Source organism: Cibotium barometz, chromosome 31 (genome assembly GCF_041138505.1).
Source record: "Cibotium barometz isolate CiBa-2024 chromosome 31, ASM4113850v1, whole genome shotgun sequence".
NCBI classification, from domain to species: Eukaryota; Viridiplantae; Streptophyta; class Polypodiopsida; order Cyatheales; family Cibotiaceae; genus Cibotium; species Cibotium barometz.
Window position 1 is genome coordinate 39,881,678 of NC_141076.1, and position 19,173 is coordinate 39,900,850.

Sequence of the window (19,173 nt, forward strand, 5' to 3'; positions counted from 1 at the left end):
AGAGCAGTCACCATAGCTTAGGAAGTGGAGGAAGAGAAAGGACAAATCTATGCAGCAATTGAGCATCAGGGGAATAACCGTCAATTCTCAGTCCTCTAGACTCCAGCAGAGTACCAGGGTAAGAAATTCAAGCTTTTGATTTATTCAGGCAGTACTCATTCTTTTATTTCCCCAGGATGTCTGCGTAAATTAGTCCTAAATCAAAAATCAGGGAAACCTATGCAAGTGGAATTAGCCAATGGGAAGATTCTTTTCACTCACCTTGAGACTAACCTTATTCAGTTTAGCTTAGATGGGAACATAACAGAGTGCCAGTTTAGAGTCCTACCCCTGAGAATATATGACGGAATCCTTGGAATGGATTGGCTTCAAAAGAATCAGGCTGACAATCATTGTCACAAAGGAACCATCTTTTTCCTAGACCTTCACGGGAATAAAGTTCAAGGAATTGGAATTTTCGAATCCCCAGTGCTGTAATTAGTCAAGGCTTCCAAATTATTTAAAGGGCTGAGAAAAAGGCAAGCTATGTATGTCGTTAAAATGACTCCGGTAGACATAAAATGCAAGGGTAAAGAACCAAAGAGGTTAAGTGAGTATGCAGATGTATTTCCTGAAGAGCTGACTGAGATGCCTCCGTCTCGTGAAGTAGATCATGAGATCAAATTAACCCCCAGAGCTTAGCCAGTAGCCTAGCGTGCATACAAAATGCCAGTCCCTGAAGCCATAGAACTTAAGGAATAGTTAAGACAACTATTAGAGCAGGGATTCGTCAGACCTAGTGTCTCGTTGGGGTGCGCCCGTTCTCTTTCAAAAGAAGAAAGATGGAATGTTAAGACTCCCTATTGACTACAGAGGACTGAATAAATTAACAATTAAGAATAAGTATGCTATTCCTAGGATTGATGAACTTCTAGATCGGTTAAGTGGTACCCAAATTTTTACAAAGATAGATCTCAAATCTAGGTACTACCAGATCAGAATCAAGGAGCAAGACATCCCCCAGACAGCATTCAATACTCGCTATAGGCATTATGAGTTCACAGTCATGCCATTTGGATTGACTAATGCCCCGGCGACATTCAATCGTCTTATGTAAGATATTCTCAGAGAATACTTGGATGATTTTGTTCTTATCTTCTTTGATGATATCTTAGTATACTCAAAGAATGATGCAGATCATGAAGATCATGTGCGCAAAGTCCTGGAAATCTTAAGGAAACACCAACTCTTTGCAAAGAAGAGCAAGTGTTCCTTCTCTGTTGACCAGGTGGAATACTTGGGATTCATAGTGTCAAAGGATGGGATTTCTCTCCTGACCCCGCAAAGATCCAAGCAATAGTTGAATGGCTAGAACCCAAGTCAGTAAAGGAAGTCAGAGGATTCCTAGGGTTAACCAGATGGTATAGGATCTTTATACCTAGGTATGCTCAGATAGCATCCCCTTTAACTAACCTTCTCAAGAAAAGTACACTTTTTCAGTGGACTGCAATGTGTCAGAGTGCCTTTCACAAGCTAAAGACACCCTTCTGATGCAAGAAAGCAAGACTCCTCAGGAAATGAGTCGAGTTCTGGATAAAGGATGCATGTATTATACTAATCGACTATGTATCCCCAATGATGCGAGAATAAAGGGAAGAATTCTGAGAGAAGCCCATAGTAGCATGATAGAGGGTTTATAAAATCCTATATGTCTGTGAAGAAAAGCTTCTTCTGTCCAGGACTAAAAAAGGATGTACTTGATCATGTAAGGATATGCTTGATGTGCCAAAGAGTCAAGGCAAAGAGAGTCAAGATGCCAGGAAAACTGCAGTCTCTAGCAGATGAAGTGGGAATGCATCAGTATGGACTTTGTCACTGGATTACCTTCCAGTGCAATCAGGTTACAAACTCCATTTTTGTGGTAGTTGACACGCTAACCAAAGTTTCCCATCTGATTCTAGTGAAAGAAACATACTCTGCAGTGGATGTTGCCAGAGTTTTCCTGAAGGAGATCTTTAGATTACATGGTTTACCCAGGAGGATAGTAAGTGACCGAGATCCCAAATTCACATCGAAATTCTAGACTACGTTCTTTGAAGCAGTAGGAACTTTCTTAGATCTCAGCACAGCCTATCACCCCAAAAATGATGGCCAGACGGAAAGGGTGAATCAAGTAATTGAAGATATGCTTCGGTCATGCTGCAGGGAACCCAAGAAGTGGTTAAGTCATTTGCATCTGGTCGAATTTTCTTACAATGCTTCTTATCATCAGAGCATTGGGATGAGTCCTTTCAAAGCTTTGTATGGACAAGATTGCCTTACACCGTTGACTTGGTCTGACCCATTGATCAGAGTCGAAATGTCCAGACAAATGCTTGATGACATGGACTAGTAGATGCAATCAATCCGTAAAGATATAAAGGCAGCCCAAGATAGGCAAAAGCAGTATGCTGATAAAAAGAGATCAGAGAGAGAGTTTGAAGAATCAGATATGGTCTTCATTCGAGTACGACCAAAAAGAAGTTCCTTATCCTTAGGGAAGTACAAGAAGCTCTCTCCCAGATAGTGTGGGCCGTATGCTGTCATAAAGAAAGTGGGCAATCTAGCCTACAAACTTCTTCTGCCTCCCCATCTCAAGGTACATGATGTATTCCATGTCAGTTTGCTTAAGAAGTATGTACCTAGCCTGAATCACATGCTTGATGATGAGCAATTGATCTCTCCGACTCAAGGACAGATGGTACTCCAACCTGAGAAAATCCTTGATGTTCGGGAGAAGATTCTCAGGAGTAGAGTCCTCAGAGAATTCTTAGTAAAGTGGAAGTTCTTCCCTCTAGAAGACGCCACTTGGGAGAAAGAAGAAGAGTTAGCGAAGGATTACCCCCACTTTGCGAGATGAGGACATCTCGCGTTTTTCAAGTGGAAGAGAATGTAAGATTCCTCCTCAACTTGAATATCAAATAAGTTTCTACTTCAATCCCTTGTAATCATTCTATGTTTATGAATACAAGAGAATATCATTTTTCCTTATTTTGCCTAGTGAGATAAAAATTTCTAGAGAGTGGTAAATCAATATTGAGATATTTTTGGATAAATAAATTCTACAAATATCAAAAAAATGTTTCCTTGAAACAGAAAATGAAAATAGATTTTCCAAGGTGGTGCAATTGGAATTAATTAAAATTGATTCAAAAGACCTTAGCCTAAGGGTCCAGATTTTTGAATTTTTTTAAATATGGTCCAATTAAGGTTCCTATGGACCAATGAGATTAATCCAAGTGTTGGGACAAGATAAATCCAAAGAATAAAAGAAAATACTCAAAAATGAGTGAATGCCCACATAAGATGAAGAGTTGACCAAGTACTAAGTTTATTAGTTAAAAATTATGAAGTACTAGGTTTATTAGTTAAAAATTATGAAGTATTAATAAAAAAATAATATATTTTAGAGTAATCATTCATTTTTGTCACATGCGTAAGGAAAAGGGAGACCTTCAAGGAGGCACCTACTTCACATGCTTTGATGAGTTTAAAACTAAAAAATAATGGGATATTTTTATCTCTTCTCTCTCTCTTAGATCAAACCAAATCAAAAAGGGAGCCAAACTGGTCCAAAACTTGTCCAAATTCAGCCAAACTAAAGCTGGAAAATTCTAGAACTCACTTGGACTCGTAGTTGCCTCCCTCTCCTATAAATAGACTCTCACTCATTTGTATTATTATCTGTGAGCTAAACTATGTCGGTATTACTCTAGACTAAGCTTAATTTCTATTATCCTCTAAAAACCTCTACAAAATTGAAGATATTGGAGCTTCTCTCTCTCTTCAAACTTCCTTGGTAACTCCTACAACATACCAAACCAATTGATTGGTTGGGGGCCTATACTGTGATCAAAGAATCAAGTAAATTAGAAGGTAAAGTGTGGATTATTATCTTTTTCTTATTAAAACTCCAAATGCTTCTCTTCTCAACCCTCTCAAGCTTGAGAAGCTTTAATTTGAATGGCTTTTGATTACTATTGAAGTTCTTTTATCAATTGTAATAAAGAAACACATAAATTTCTATTTATGCTTAATTTTAATGGTTTTTAAGCATTTCTCTCTCCCCCCCCAAAGAAAGGTCATTCCTATGACCTATTCTCAATCCAAATGAAGCTTCTCATGAAGCATTTCTCTAATCCAAAAGTAATTTCTATGCTTGTCTAATTGGAGGCCAAAATAATAGCTTTTTAATGCTTTTATGATATTTATTTCATAGAGAAATTATGAATCAATCCATAATTGGATAATGATCCAACTAGTGGTCATTCTAATCATATCAATAATATTAAATTTTATTCTTTCAATTAAATTGAGAATTATCAATAATAGCAGCGGAGCTATGGTAAAATTTTTGTAAAATAAACACATAAAATATTTTCATTCATAATATGAAAAGAGGACTTCCTACGATATTCTAGGAATTATCATCGTAGATTAACTGAATGATTCTCATTGTAATCATGGAGAAAATGATTTTTATGTTTATGCATAATTAGTAAATTAGAAAAAAGAGAAATTTCTACTAATTTATTTTTATGTTAAACGAGTAATCCCCGTGACATTGGAAATCCATGTATTCCAATGATTTAGAGAAAAAAAATAGAATGCTAAAATAATGTATATTTTATTAAAGATTTAAGTTAAATTTATCTTTTTGTATAGATAAACTTTTATGATGAAAGAGGAATTCCCACCATATTGGAATTCAAATATTTAAATAAGGAAAGTATAATTCCTGGTGCAAAGGAGTTAATGAAGATTTTTATTTAATTTTTAAGAGAAAATATAGTTAAATTTATCTTTTTGTATAGATAAATTTTTATGTGATGAAAGAGGAATTCCCACCATATTGGAATCCAATTAATTAAATGAAGAAAGTGTAATTCCTGGTGCAAAGGAATTAATGGAGATTTTATTTAAATTTTAAGAGAAAAATTTAGTTGAAGTTATCTTTTTGTATAGATAAGTTTAAATGATTGGAATTCAAATGTTTAGATTAGAAAAGTGGGATTTTTAGCTTAAAGGAAATAATGGTTATTTTATGTAATTTCAAGAAGAATTTTAATAGATTTAATCTATGGAAAAGAGGAATTCCCATGATAATTGGATTGCACTCATTGAAATGAGAAAAAGAAGGATTTCAAGTTTATTCACAAAAATAGGTATTGTTATTTTAGTTAAAAGACAAATTTCCATGATGTTTGAGAAAATATGGATTTGAATTAAATTCTAATGTCAAAAGATGAATTTCCATCATAATTCTACCTAATGAATTAAGGTTGAGAATTTATGTGGGAAAAAGAATATCTTGGATATTTGAATTGGTAAAATCACTAAATGGATATTTACCCAAAAACTAGATGTTTAGTTGAAAGGAATCCTGGTAGAACTAAACTGAATGAATTTAGTTAGACTATGTGAGGTCGGACAGTAAACCTAATTGTCCTTCTCTCGAACTGAATCAGAGAAAAACTTTGTGATGACCAATTCCAGTTAAATCCAAAAAATAGACTACCGGAACTAATCTAGTTTTTCTCTGACCAATGTCACCAAGAATCTAGTTGGAAAAATGGATAAAATGACGGGTAGATTACCCTCATGAGAGATTAAGGATCCTCATTATGAAACTAAGAATTATTGGAAAAAGGGTCTTTGGAATCGATCTCAAACTGGAATCTCACTTGCATTGGAAACTCTGTTTTTCATTCAAAGGACTATTTTACACCAGAATAATGGAGGAAGCATTTGGCTTATGTTTTTCTGAGAGGAGGTTTGTTGGAACAGCTGGCGGGGAGTCGTCAAGGGACATCGCTCGTGGCAAAGCCTGTCGAGGTCTTGACCAATCTCAGTACGGTTAAAATGGTGCGCTTCCGATACGATGGGTGAGGACCAACGAAGCGGTCCCTGAGTGAAGTGCTAGGACACCTAAGGAGGATCCTAGAGGGTTCTGACCATCAGGCGATGCACGGGCTCATAGTTGCTAGGACACCCAGGCGTACGTTGAGGAAGATATCTGATGGACAAAAAGGAAAGGTTTTGGGAACAAAAATTTGATACTGGATCTCGTTGGTTGGCCAGCTGGTCTTCCACACGGAGAGTTCAAAGGATGCATTTTTGTAATACAATGGACTTGGAATTTTGGAAAATGATGATCGAAATATTATGAATTTATTCAAGGATTGTCTTAAAGCTAGTCGAATCTGTTTTATAAATGGCAATTTCATATTGTAAATGAGCTGACGCTATAGCTATGCCAGTCTCTAGTAATCCAAAATGGTTGTCACATAGCCTATCATCCCATTGCCGCATATCACCCATAATCTCACCAACCATGCAAGTGGTGTAGATGTGGAAGCTATCACACCCAAGCGGGTCATCAATGTCCGTTGTAGCACTAGTCGAGCTCAATATCTCAACAGATTTTATAGCTATTACACTACAACACATCGGGGGCATTGCGATGTCTTTTAGCAACATTTTGGAAGGGGAAATGTTGGGGCATTTAATGCTGATAAGTAATTAAAAAAATTGCTCAACAATTTTTTTCCATTGCTCTAGTAGCAAAAATACTTTACTACACTATATAAAAAAAAACACTAAACAACAGCATGGCTTGGAAAAGTAATCGTGCTTCTTTTGCCACACCTGGTGATTTTTTCATTTGAATGTACTAACCTTGATACCTTGGTTTTTTTACAGGTTCATGTCTAATCTATCACTTTTACCTCTCCTACCCTATTCTCCTCAAGCTCAAAGAAGGTATGTTTCTCTTTTCCTTTATCTCCTATGCAAACAAGCTTTAAGGTATGTCTTCTCTTTTCCTTTATCTCCTATGCGAACAAGCTTTCCATGAAGGCTTTCTTGTGAGTATTTACCTTCTTTTTCGTCTCTTCAAAGTTTTTCTTTTCTTCTTTTTTCCTTGTCATTGAAGCCTAAGCCTCTAACCCTAGCTTCTACATAGAAACCCTACTACAGAGCTTTGATGGATATCTCTCCATCAAAGCTCTATTAGGGTTTCTATGTAGAATTCAGGGGTAGGATTAAGCTATGATGAGAAGAGAAAAAAAGATTCAGTAAGTTTTCTATGTTATACAAAAGCGTTCTTTAAGATTTCTATTAAGAGTAGGGTTTTTTATATACTTTCTATAGGGGTCCCTAATACTTTTTTTTGTTTATTTGGTTTGATTTTGTAGGTTATCCACACATACAAGCCTCATAAGGTAAGATATCTCTCTCTCTTCTATATTTCCTCTCTTATGCTTTTACGTGTTATAGGGTTTGTAAGTTGTAGGGTTTTTAAGATTAGGGTTTGTTATTGTTTCTCGCCTCTATGCATAGTCTTTTAAGAGCTATGCTTCTTTCAAGAGGTGGCCATATGCCTTAGCCTCGTGCATGAGGCTAGTGCATAAAGCTTATGCATTACTCATATGCGTAAGCCTCATACATAAGGCTAGTGCATAAACCTCATACATGAGACTTATGCATTAGCCATATGCATAAGTCTCATGCATGAGGCTGATACATAAGATTTATGCATGAGACTTATGAATAAGCCACATGCATGAGACTTGTGCATAAAGCCTCATGTATAAAGTTTATGCATTAGCGAGATAAGCCTCTATGCATAGCCTTTAGAGATATCTCCATCTTTCAAGAGGTGGCCATATGCCTCATGCATTTACATTTACATGAAGCTAATGCCTATTAAATCTTATGAATGCATAAATCTTATATATTAGCCATATCAACAAGACTCATGCATGAGGCCTATACATTAGCCATATGCATAAGCCTCATGTATGGAGATTATGCAGAAGGTTTATGCATGAGGCTTATGCATTAGCCATATGCATAAGTATCATATATAAAGTTATATGGATAAGCCTCATGTATAAAGCTTATGCATATGGCTAATTGCATAAGCCGGGTACATAAGCTTTATGCATAAAATGTATATATATGAGGCTTATGTATAAGCTCATGCCCTTTTTATTTAATTATTTCTTAAACTCAAAATCTAAAAAAGTTATCTAGCTCTTGAATACTCAAAAAAGAAAACATTAAATCTAGCTATGTTTGGATGATCAAATCCAAATAGCTTGCAACCTAATTCAACTTCGTTAATCAACACCAATGACCATTTCTACCATAATCTTGAAGAAAGTTTTCGTCAAACGATTCTGAAAGTGCACATATACATCTCTTTAAACTAGTCTTTGTGGATTTTAAAGAGAATGTGGGGGAGAGGGAGAGCTTCAAACCCTAGCAAACAAAAACACAGACACAAGAGAGAGCAAGACACAAGAGAGAGATGGATAGCTGAATTTTCTTCTATCTTCTTCTTCTCTGTACTCAACCAACATAACATAAAGATAAGAGTACACTATATGGGTTAGTACTTAACTACTACAACATAAAAGGGTTGGTCCATAATGCGAACCGACTAAATGAGCTGGTGCTATAACTATGCCAGTCTCTAGTAATCCAAAATGGCTATCATAGTGCCCGTCATCCCACTAGCTGCATATCACCCATAATCTTACCAACCATGCTAGTGGTGTAGATGTGGAAGCTATCACCCAGGCGGGTCATCAATGTCCGCCATAGCACCAGTTGAGCTCAATATCTCAACACTCCCCCTCGAGCTCAACTCCACACACTGCACTGCAAGTAAGCTCCTAAACCTGTGGAGCTTCTCTATGCCTAGTGCCGTTGTGAAGATGTCAGCTACCTAATCCTCTGTGTGCTGACATCTACCAGATCTACATCTCTTGCTAGAACCTTCTCCCTCACAAAGTGATAATGCACCTTAATGTGCTTCATTCTAGCATGATATACTGGGTGACTGGCCAACTGTATGCTGCTCATGTTGTCACAATATATAACAACTGCCCTATCCATGGGTTGTCCCATGTCACCAAGTAGCTCCTTTGACAAGTTGAAGATAGCTTTAGTAAACAACCCTGTCCTTAAATTGCCAGACTTTACCAAACCCTTTGAGGTAGTTACTGATGCCAGTGGATTTGCCGTAGGCGGTGCTCTAATGCAGGAAGGTCATGCAGTGGCCTATGAATCTTGAGAACTCAGAACACATGAGAGAAATTATGCCGTCCACCATGACTTGGAGTTACTCTCAATAGTGTATACTCTGAAGTTGTCGAGACATTATCTTTTGGGACAAAGATTCACCTTGATGATAGATCATCAAACTGCGAAGTGGATCTTCACCCAAAGGGATCTAAACATGCATCAAAGGAGATGGATGCAGACCCTGCATGAGTTTGATTTTGAAATAAAGTATCGACTGGGGAAAGAAAATGTGGTTGCGCTCAGCAGAAAAGCCTCCTTGCTTGCAATTACAGTGGTGTCAAATCCATTGATCAATGAAGCAAAGGAGAAAATCATGCAGGACAAATTCTTTACCCCTATTGCTACCCTTCTGATGCAAGAAAGCAAGACTCCTCAGGAAATGAGTCGAGTTCTTGGATACAAATTGGATAAAGGATGCATGTATTATAATAATCGACTATGTATGCGAGAATAAAGGGAAGAATTCTGAGAGAAGCCCATAATAGCCATATAGCTGGACATCCAGGGTTTATAAAATCCTATATGTCTGTAAGAAAAGCTTCCTCTGGCTAGGACTAAAAAAGGATGTACTTGATCATGTAAGGAAATGCTTGATGTGCCAAAGAGTCAAGGCTAAGAGAGTCAAGATGCCAGGAAAACTGCAGCCTCTAGACATTCCACAGATGAAGTGGGAATGCATCAGTATGGACTTTGTCACTGGATTACCTTCAGTGCAATCAGGTTACAACTCCATTTTTGTGGTAGTTGACACGCTAACCAAAGTTTCCCATCTAATTCTAGTGAGAGAAACATACTCTGCAGTGGATGTTGCCAGAGTTTTCCTTAAGGAGATCTTTAGATTACATGGTTTACCCAGGAGGATAGTAAGTGACCGAGATCCCAAATTCACATCGAAATTCTAGACTGCGTTCTTTGAAGCAGTAGGAACTTTCTTAGATCTCAGCACAGCCTATCACCCCAAAAATGATGACCAGACGGAAAGGGTGAATCAAGTAATTGAAGATATGCTTTGGTCATGCTGACCAGGGAACCCAAGAAGTGGTTAAGTCATTTGCATCTGGTCGAATTTTCTTACAATGCTTCTTATCATCGAAGCATTGGGATGAGTCCTTTCAAAGCTTTGTATGGACAAGATTGCCTTACACCGTTGACTTGGTCTGACCCATTGATCAGAGTCGAAATGTCCAGACAAATGCTTGATGACATAGACTAGCAGATGCAATCAATCCGTAAAGATATAAAGGCAGCCCAAAATAGGCAAAAGCAGTATGCTAATAAAAAGAGATCAGAGAGAGAGTTTGAAGAATCAGATATGGTCTTCATTCGAGTACGACCAAAAAGAAGTTCCTTATCCTTAGGGAAGTACAAGAAGCTCTCTCCCAGATAGTGTGGGCCGTATGCTGTCATAAAGAAAGTGGGCGATCTAGCCTATAAACTTCTTCAACCTCCCCATCTCAAGGTACATGATGTATTCCATGTCAATTTGCTTAAGAAGTATGTACCTAGCCTGAATCACGTGCTTGATGATGAGCAATTGATCTCTCCGACTCAAGGACAGATGGTACTCCAACCTGAGGAAATCCTTAACGTTCGGGAGAAGATTCTCAGGAGCAGAGTCCTTAGAGAATTCTTAGTAAAGTGGAAGTTCTTCCCTCTAGACGATGCCACCTGGGAGAAAGAAGAAGAGTTGACGAAGGATTACCCTCACTTTGCAAGAAGATGAGGACATCTCACGTTTTTCAAGTGGGAGAGAATGTAAGATTCCTCCTCAACCTGAATATCAAATAAGCCTCTACTTAAATCCCTTGTAATCATTCTATGTTTATGAATACAAGAGAATATCATTTTTCCTTGTTTTGCCTAGTGAGATAAAAATTTCTAGAGAGTGGTAAATCAATATTGGGATATTTTTGAATAAATAAATTCTACAAATATCAAAAAAATATTTCCCTAAAATAGAAAATCAAAATAGATTTTCCAAGGTGCAATTGCAATTAATTAAAATTGATTCAGAGAAGACCTCAGCCCAAGGGTCCAGATTTTTGAATTTTTTTTGATTATGGTCCAATTAAGGTTCCTATGGACCAATAAGATTAATCCAAGTTTTGGGACAAGATAAATCCAAAGAATAAAATAAAATACACATAAGATGAAGAGTCGACCAAGTACTAGGTTTATTAGTTAAAAATTATGAAGTATTAATTAAAAAAAAGAGATATTTTGGAGTAATCATTTATTTTTGTCACATGTGTAAGGAAAAGGGAGACCTTCAAGGAGGCACCTACTTCACATGCTTTGATGAGTTTAAAACTAAAAAATAATAGGATATTTTTATCTCTTCTCTCTCCTAGATCAAACCAAATAAAAAAGGGAGCCAAACTGGTCTAAAACTTGTCCAAATTCGGCCAAACTAAAGCTGGAAAATTCTAGAACTCAGTTGGACTACATGCATCAATACACGCATCAATACACGCTTTATTAAGAAAAACTAAATTCCTTTATAAAATTAAAAACTATTTTCTTTAAACCATCTCATAGTACATTAGAATATATATCATTACACAATCCCACTACATGCATTTACAACAATGAAATATATTCAAAAATAAATCATGAGATAATTAAAAGACAACATATACAATAGAAATGTCATCAATTTAGAACGATACAGTGATGGATTGGTTAGGGTTCGATCTCATCTTCAATAAGATCCATCCTTGCCAAACGATCAACATCAATATCCATTTGATCAATTTGTAAGGCTACGATTAAATTTATTCCACTATCGATATTCTGTCCATTGATAATGGTATCGATGTCCTGATCATCCTCATCAACATCACCATCATCCTGCACCATTGGCAGATAGATAACCTACTCAAATACACATACTACAGTAATTAATTAGCATATCAAAAGTCAAGGGGTACGCGAGCTTAGATATATATGTACATGAAACACATTAGTAAAAAAATGCATACCTGCTCACATTGTTGTGGCAATACGAGCCTATCTTTCTTTGTTTGCCAAAACTTTGTAGAGTCAATAGTTACATAGCCACTTGCATGGCATTTTATCGTTTCATTAGGCCCTTTTTCCACCACGTTCATTTGCCATTTGACATCCAAAACATACACAAAGAAGTGACGAAAGTCAAGCCTAAATATGTCTTGGATTGTGCCACAATAATAATTCATTTTTCCATTACCTCCCTCAAAGCTACTGATGACACCGCAATCTTGTGTATTCCTCTTTTCATCAATTCTTTGTGTTCGAAAATGCTTGCCTTCACACCATATAGCATTGAACATAGTGCACTGGACCAAAATAGAAGCAATATTTGTGTAAGCAATGTGAATAAATATTAAAAGCAAATCACTTACAACTAATGCAAAACATTAGTTCTATGTACCTTTAACATGCATCCTCGTGCATACTCCCATTCTTTCGCCGTGATTTGCAGCCCCTCATCGCTCTCTGCTCTCTCTATTTCCTCATGCAACCAATCAACATGGATATCATTCGGAAGTGTTGCTAGATGCTTAGGGTACGCCTTACGAGAGCCATGTTGCCTCCGAAAGAGACCTCTTTCTGCTTGCCTTTTTGTCTTTGCATCCTCATATCTTTGCTCATCACATCACTATTAAGGATGCAAGTGAAATTGAGATCATCAATCAATGTTCTGTCAATTACTTTACTCTTTCCTTTTCCTTGAGGCACAATAGAGGTCATCCTCAAGTCCTCTTCATTTCTCCATAGTTGTGGCAAAGAGCTATCCACCTGACCTAGAAATTCTGAAATATATACAAGAGACTCTTGTATCAACCAACCCTCGGCCATGCTTCCTTCAGGCCTTGCACTTTGCCTCACAAAGTCTTTTAAGGTCTTCATGAAGCGCTCTAGGAAGAACATCCAACGTGCATGCACAGTGCCACATAAAGCAATTTCGTCCACTAAATGCACAATGAGATGTAGTTGACTTGTGAGAATGGTTCGCGAAAAAGTATCCTCTACCAAACAAACCACCTCCACTGCCATAACATGTACATCATCCAACGTGGCTGGATCAATTGCTTTGGAACTAACATATCTGAAAAATAAATGAATAGTACGTTATACCTCATGCACGTTCATTTTGTAAGGTATAATGAAGGGTGATCTGACATGGGTTTTACATACCTCACAAGCTTTCCCATCTTATAAATACATTTTTTCAAACTCTTATTTGCACAATGGTCGATGCTAGTAGGTAGTATGAACTGCGCACATAAGAGCACATGTATGTATGGTTTATGGCATTACAAAATTTAATTTCAACGTACAAGACTTGGAAAACACTTACTTGGGGCATCTTGTGCCAATCGTGGGACTTCAACCCATATAGTTTCTCAACGCCTCTTTTCTTAGTGGTTGTAAAGGCTTCCTTCAATGATCTCATGCATCCAGTGGGAGTACGCAAAGTGGTGATGGCCTGCTTTACCTGCTTCTCCTCTTTCTTTGATATAATCCATGGTCCAGGCGGAAGATGAACGTGCCCACCCTCTTCTCGTGGCCAAGCTTGACGCATACGTCCTACGACCAGCAAGTCCTCCCGTACGCTAACACTGTCTCGTTTACCAATAACATGTTCCCAAATACCAGATCCCACATTCTTGAAGATGTGCATGGGATCAAGAAGATGGTTGATCTTAAGATGGGTCCAATATGGTAGCTGGAAAAAAATGGAGTACCTACATAAGGGATTGCTCTATGTGATCTTTAATCCAATTAGAGACTACACAAAACAAGATTTAAAAACATTGCTATACCTGTTCATGCCATCTAGAGGAAGAATATTTGTAGACTCCCAAATACGCTTCCAATCTTTTGCACGAAGTGTTTGTGGAGGAATGTTACTCTTACAATAGATCCCGAAGCTCCAGCATCATCTCGTCGATGCTTTGCGTGCTCTCGCCACGCGTAGGGCACCATGTTAGGGTGTGGTATTGCATCTTGCTTCAATTAGAGTATATATATTACACCTCCATTAATTTAATTTGGATACCATGAGTCATTTGAATACTATCAATTTACATCTACTCACCTCTAAACCTGTTTGATTCCATTCTCCATACATGGAGATGTGATTCAAGGTAATTCGACGCGCTCGTACAATGCATCCTTGACATCGATTACACATACACTTGATCCTTTGTCCCAACCACACATCGCGATTACAATGACGCATTGTCTCATCCTCACCAGAACTGCTTGAGGAGGTTGATGACATCCTATTTACAAAAGAGTAAACACAAAATCATAATCAGTTTTTAATGAAATTATAAAAAGATCTTGAAAATCACGTGTATGAACGTGGCTACATCCTAAAATCGTGTGTATCAACGCGGCTATATCCTGAAAATCACGTGTATAAACGCGGCTACATCCTAAAAATCTTGTGTATAAACGTGGCTAAATTCTAAAAATCGCATGTATAAACGCGGTTGATTTATTGTAAACGCGAAAATATACGCGATTTTACACGCGATGACCTGTCCATACCTAAAAATAACCCGCCTTCTCCAAATAAACATTTTCAAACTAAAGATTTGCTCTCCTTCGTCGCCGCTTCCAAAAAGAAGACTCACTTTTTTAGAGGTGAGTCAGTTTGTCTTTTGTCCTATCTCTTTCCTTCCATTTGTTTATGCTATCGTCTCTTTCCTTTATGCGTTTGTTTTCGTCCTTCTCCTTCTCTGGTTTCCATCTGGTGACGATTGTGATAGTGGGCGACAGTGAGCTTTTTATAAGGACGATTTGTTGGAGGTCGATCACTTTCAAAAAAAACATTTCGCAGGCCGCGTGTACGAACACGTGTATGTCTGTGTGTATGCTGTCTGCACAGATGTTCACGCGTATATACACGCGTTTTTTGACGGGTGTATACACGCGACTGTGTTTCACCCATGCTTGCTATCCAGGTTCTTCAGAGAGATGATCCCATCTGCATATGGGTTGTCTTCACAAAATCATATGTGCTAGCTTGCATTTGTGCTTTGATGCAATCATGTATATACTTTTATTTTTGCAGATTCTTTATGGATCCAGGTTCTGCATCCGATCCATTTGCATACAGCAATTGGCTGATGGAGATGCTAAATCATTTTGGGCGCCATCCTGGTCCAGTTGAGCTTACAGAGTACATTTATGCCCATCCCCCTCCTTCCATGCCTGGTATCTATACCCCACCCGCGAGTATCCAGGTCACTCCACTGCCGTCTATGCCTGCGAGTCCGATGAGACGGCATGCAACTTCTCCTCTTCCACGCCCACCGAGGAGACATACCCTATCCCAGACACACTCACGCACACCCTCCCAGGCACCGTCACGTCAGGGCTCACAACCACCATCACGTACTCCCTCTAGGCCACCGTCATGTCAGGGCTCACAGCCACCGTCACGTAGACAATCCCCCAGTCGTGACTCCACTCATAGTAGTAGGAAGAGTGGGAGTGGAGGATGCGGCGGGTGCTTTGGTGGGGGAGGTAGTAGGGCACGCGGTGAGAGAGGAGATAGAGGGAGAAGAGTTAGAGGAGACAACGAGGATGAGGAGGAGATGAGAGAGGTGGAGGGAGTGATCTGCTATGATGTGACGGCGGATAGGGGCGGGATAGTGATGGATGCGAGGGGGAAAGAGGTAATGGAGTACATGCGTGGGGTAGTATCAAACTTTTATAGAAATTATAATTTTATTAGATTTAAAGATCAAAATAGCCGATTAGTTGGGGAGGTGATAGATGTTGTACATAGTCGGTACCCCGATCCCCCACATGCGACATTCTCGGATGTATAGGAAAGGACGCGAATAAGGGAGATCTTAAGTAATAAAAGATCTCACCTTAAGAAACTCGCGTACGATGATGGGCTGAATGTAGCTGCGGGTGGCTATCCTGCCCGAGAAACCTACCACCACTGCGCACAAACGCGAGTGGAAGGAGGCAAAGAAACGAGTAGAGAGTGGCGTGAAGAGTAGGCAGCATGTGGAGGCACGACGGCTCCAGTTTGAGACCATTGGATCTTCGCATTTCAGATCTGGAGGCAGAGTTCATAAGTATCTTGCCACTTTATTCGATTGTTTACTTAATTCATTGATTCTATGATTGTTTTAATCTTACAAATTATGTTGATTATGATACAGCGACGGGTTACGGGGAGAAAGCCCACGGCCCACGATACTAGGTATGCTCACTGGCATAGCAGACGTGACACATGGACCCTCTTCAGAGCCGAGGGATGTATTACGGACGCACAGTTTGAGATGGCCATGAGACCATACGGTCGACAGGTACTTGAAAACTCTAAACGAATGATTTTGGTTTATTGAATTACATATATATATATACTTATATACTATATATTACTTGAATAGGCACAAGCTGCTGATGACCCACCCATCGCCACTGCAGAGGGTGGACGTGAGCACTACTCATCGGACATTCCGACCGATGTGAGCTCATCTGATCATGGAGGGAGCAGCGAGTCATCATCTGGGTCTGAGTAGTACTCAGACTTATAGTATCACATTCCATATTGAGGATGTGGTTGCATATATATTTTTGTAACTGAAGCCATGGGCTACTTCGACATATGGACTCCCTTGTATATATGTATACACATAAAATTTTGATAGTAATATTGAATCGTGAATCGATAGTATTGCATTCACGTCTATCTTGAATCGTGTATTGATAATGTATGCATTCATGTCGTTCTTGTCTTAAATCTTCCTCGTCCAATGCACCCAAAAAAAAAATCCAGAGAGTGTTATTAGGTGCTAGAATGCTGGAACAGCATTTAGGTACCAAATAGCACTCTCTTGATTTTTCTTTTTTGCTCTCTGTTCGTGTGTATAGACGCGTCAACTCTGCAAAAAGTCACGTGTATATACGCGGATAATCTATGAAATACGCGTGTATAGACGCATCAAATCTGTAAAAGTCGCGTGTATATACGCGGATAATCTATGAAATACGCGTGTATAAGCGCAGCTAAACTGACAAAACGCGTGTATACACCCTCCTATCAGCGCGTCTAAGCGCAGCTAAACTGACAGAACGCGTGTATATGCTTGTGTATCAGCGCATCTGACTATTCCTATACACGCGCTTTTACATGCATGTCTCTGGCCGCGATTATACACGCGCTGATACACGGGCCTGTTACTTTTTTTCCACAAGTCATTTTTAGCGGCTAGGAGTGTGGGTATGAGCCCGATCCCTTGTAGTGTAGCATATATGTTGTTATACACTGTGATGTGTCATGATAGAAGTTTGTAATGGCTATAAATAGAAATAACAGATTAAAGTATGGGCAACGTTACTTCACGTGATAATGCTAACAATTTAAACAACACATTTGGTCCATAAGTGGAAGAGGTTTAGGGTGGGTTTTGGTTTTCATCCGCTTTTACAGTGCCACTATGACATACCATGCTTGGGTTTTTTGGGCAACTGGGCTAATGGGACCACGAAACAAAAGCACCATTTCTCAAACGATTACAAGAACATTATCGGATAAAGGGGCATCATGTCCCTATTATGCAAAAATGTAGTTTGTTGACATTCATCACATTGTTTGACGTGTTTGGCTATGTCTCCAAACAAGGTTAGCAACCATAAGTCTAATAGGAGAATCTTTCAACCAGTGGTATATGCTGCAAAGTGTCTACCTATAGCCCGAGAGTGAGCCTATTCCAAAATAGAGATGTAATCATCCTCAGAGACTCCTCATCTCATTACTCTTTATTTTCCTTGTTTGTAAAATTATCTTGATAAGGGACTTCCTTCTTATTAATAAGGCATCTTGCTTGATCCTTGTTGATCGACGTTTCGATGGGTAGGCCATTAGCTGGGAAGTGCACAACTTTCTCTCCCCATTATGGAATCAAGCATAGTTGGAATAGGGGAGCATTTGTTAAGTCACCATCGATCCATAGTGGAGGGTATCCACATTAGGAATGCACGACATGTGGTTAACTAGTACATGTTGGGAATCTTTACGTATAATGTGATGGTAAAATTAAACTCTAACAAAATTAACAGCCATCTTATGATTTTGCCCATGGAGCAAGGCTTATTCACAAGGTAAAGAAGAGCTTGGTGGTCTACAAAGAAAATGAATTTAGTCACCAAAAGATAATGATAAATTTTTTAACTATAAAGACCACATTGGCCAACCCTTCTCTTTCTATGGTGGTGTATTTTTTTTCTACTTCATTCAGCTGGCAACTAGCAAAGCTAACAGGTAAGTCCCTATTATGTTCTCCAGGTTAAGCCAGTACATAACCAATTGCGAAAACTAAAGCATCTATATGGATATGAAATATTATTTCCCAATTAGGGGATCTCAAAATAGAAGCTAATGCTTTCTTGAGGGTGTCATATGCTTGTTGGCATTTTTTTGTCCACTTGAAAACAACCAAGAGCCCATAAAGGGGACGAGCTATGTTGGCATATATGAAGATGAAGTGTCAGTAATCACAAAAATGCCCTATAAATTGTTAGCCTCCCTTAAAGTTGGTAGGGGGTGGCAACTCGAGAGAAGAGTCATACCTTACTGTCATCTGTCATCTATGGAAATTCCATGTTCTAAGACAATGAGTACCAAGATCACTCCATATGCCAGACCTAAAACTCGCATTTCAAAGGGTTAAGAGAGATCCTCTAGAGTCTACATCTTTCGAGCAATTGTCTCAAACACCATAGATGTGCTTTCCATGTAGAATTGACATAGAGGTCATCCATAAAGACTTTAAGGAATTTCTGTTGATACTCCTTGTAGGATATGTACATCAAGAGTTGGAAGGATCCCAAGACATTAGTCAAACCAAATTTCATGCCATGGTATGCATATGTGCCCATTATGTGGTGGCAAAAGCTGTTTTATGCTCATCCTTTGGGTCTATCATTGTAGCCTAAAAACCCATTAAGGAAGTTGTGGGCCTCCTTTCCTGTGACATGTTCTAGCAAATGTATGTGAAGAGTAATGGATAGTGATATTATATTGTGGGTGCATTGACCTTTTTG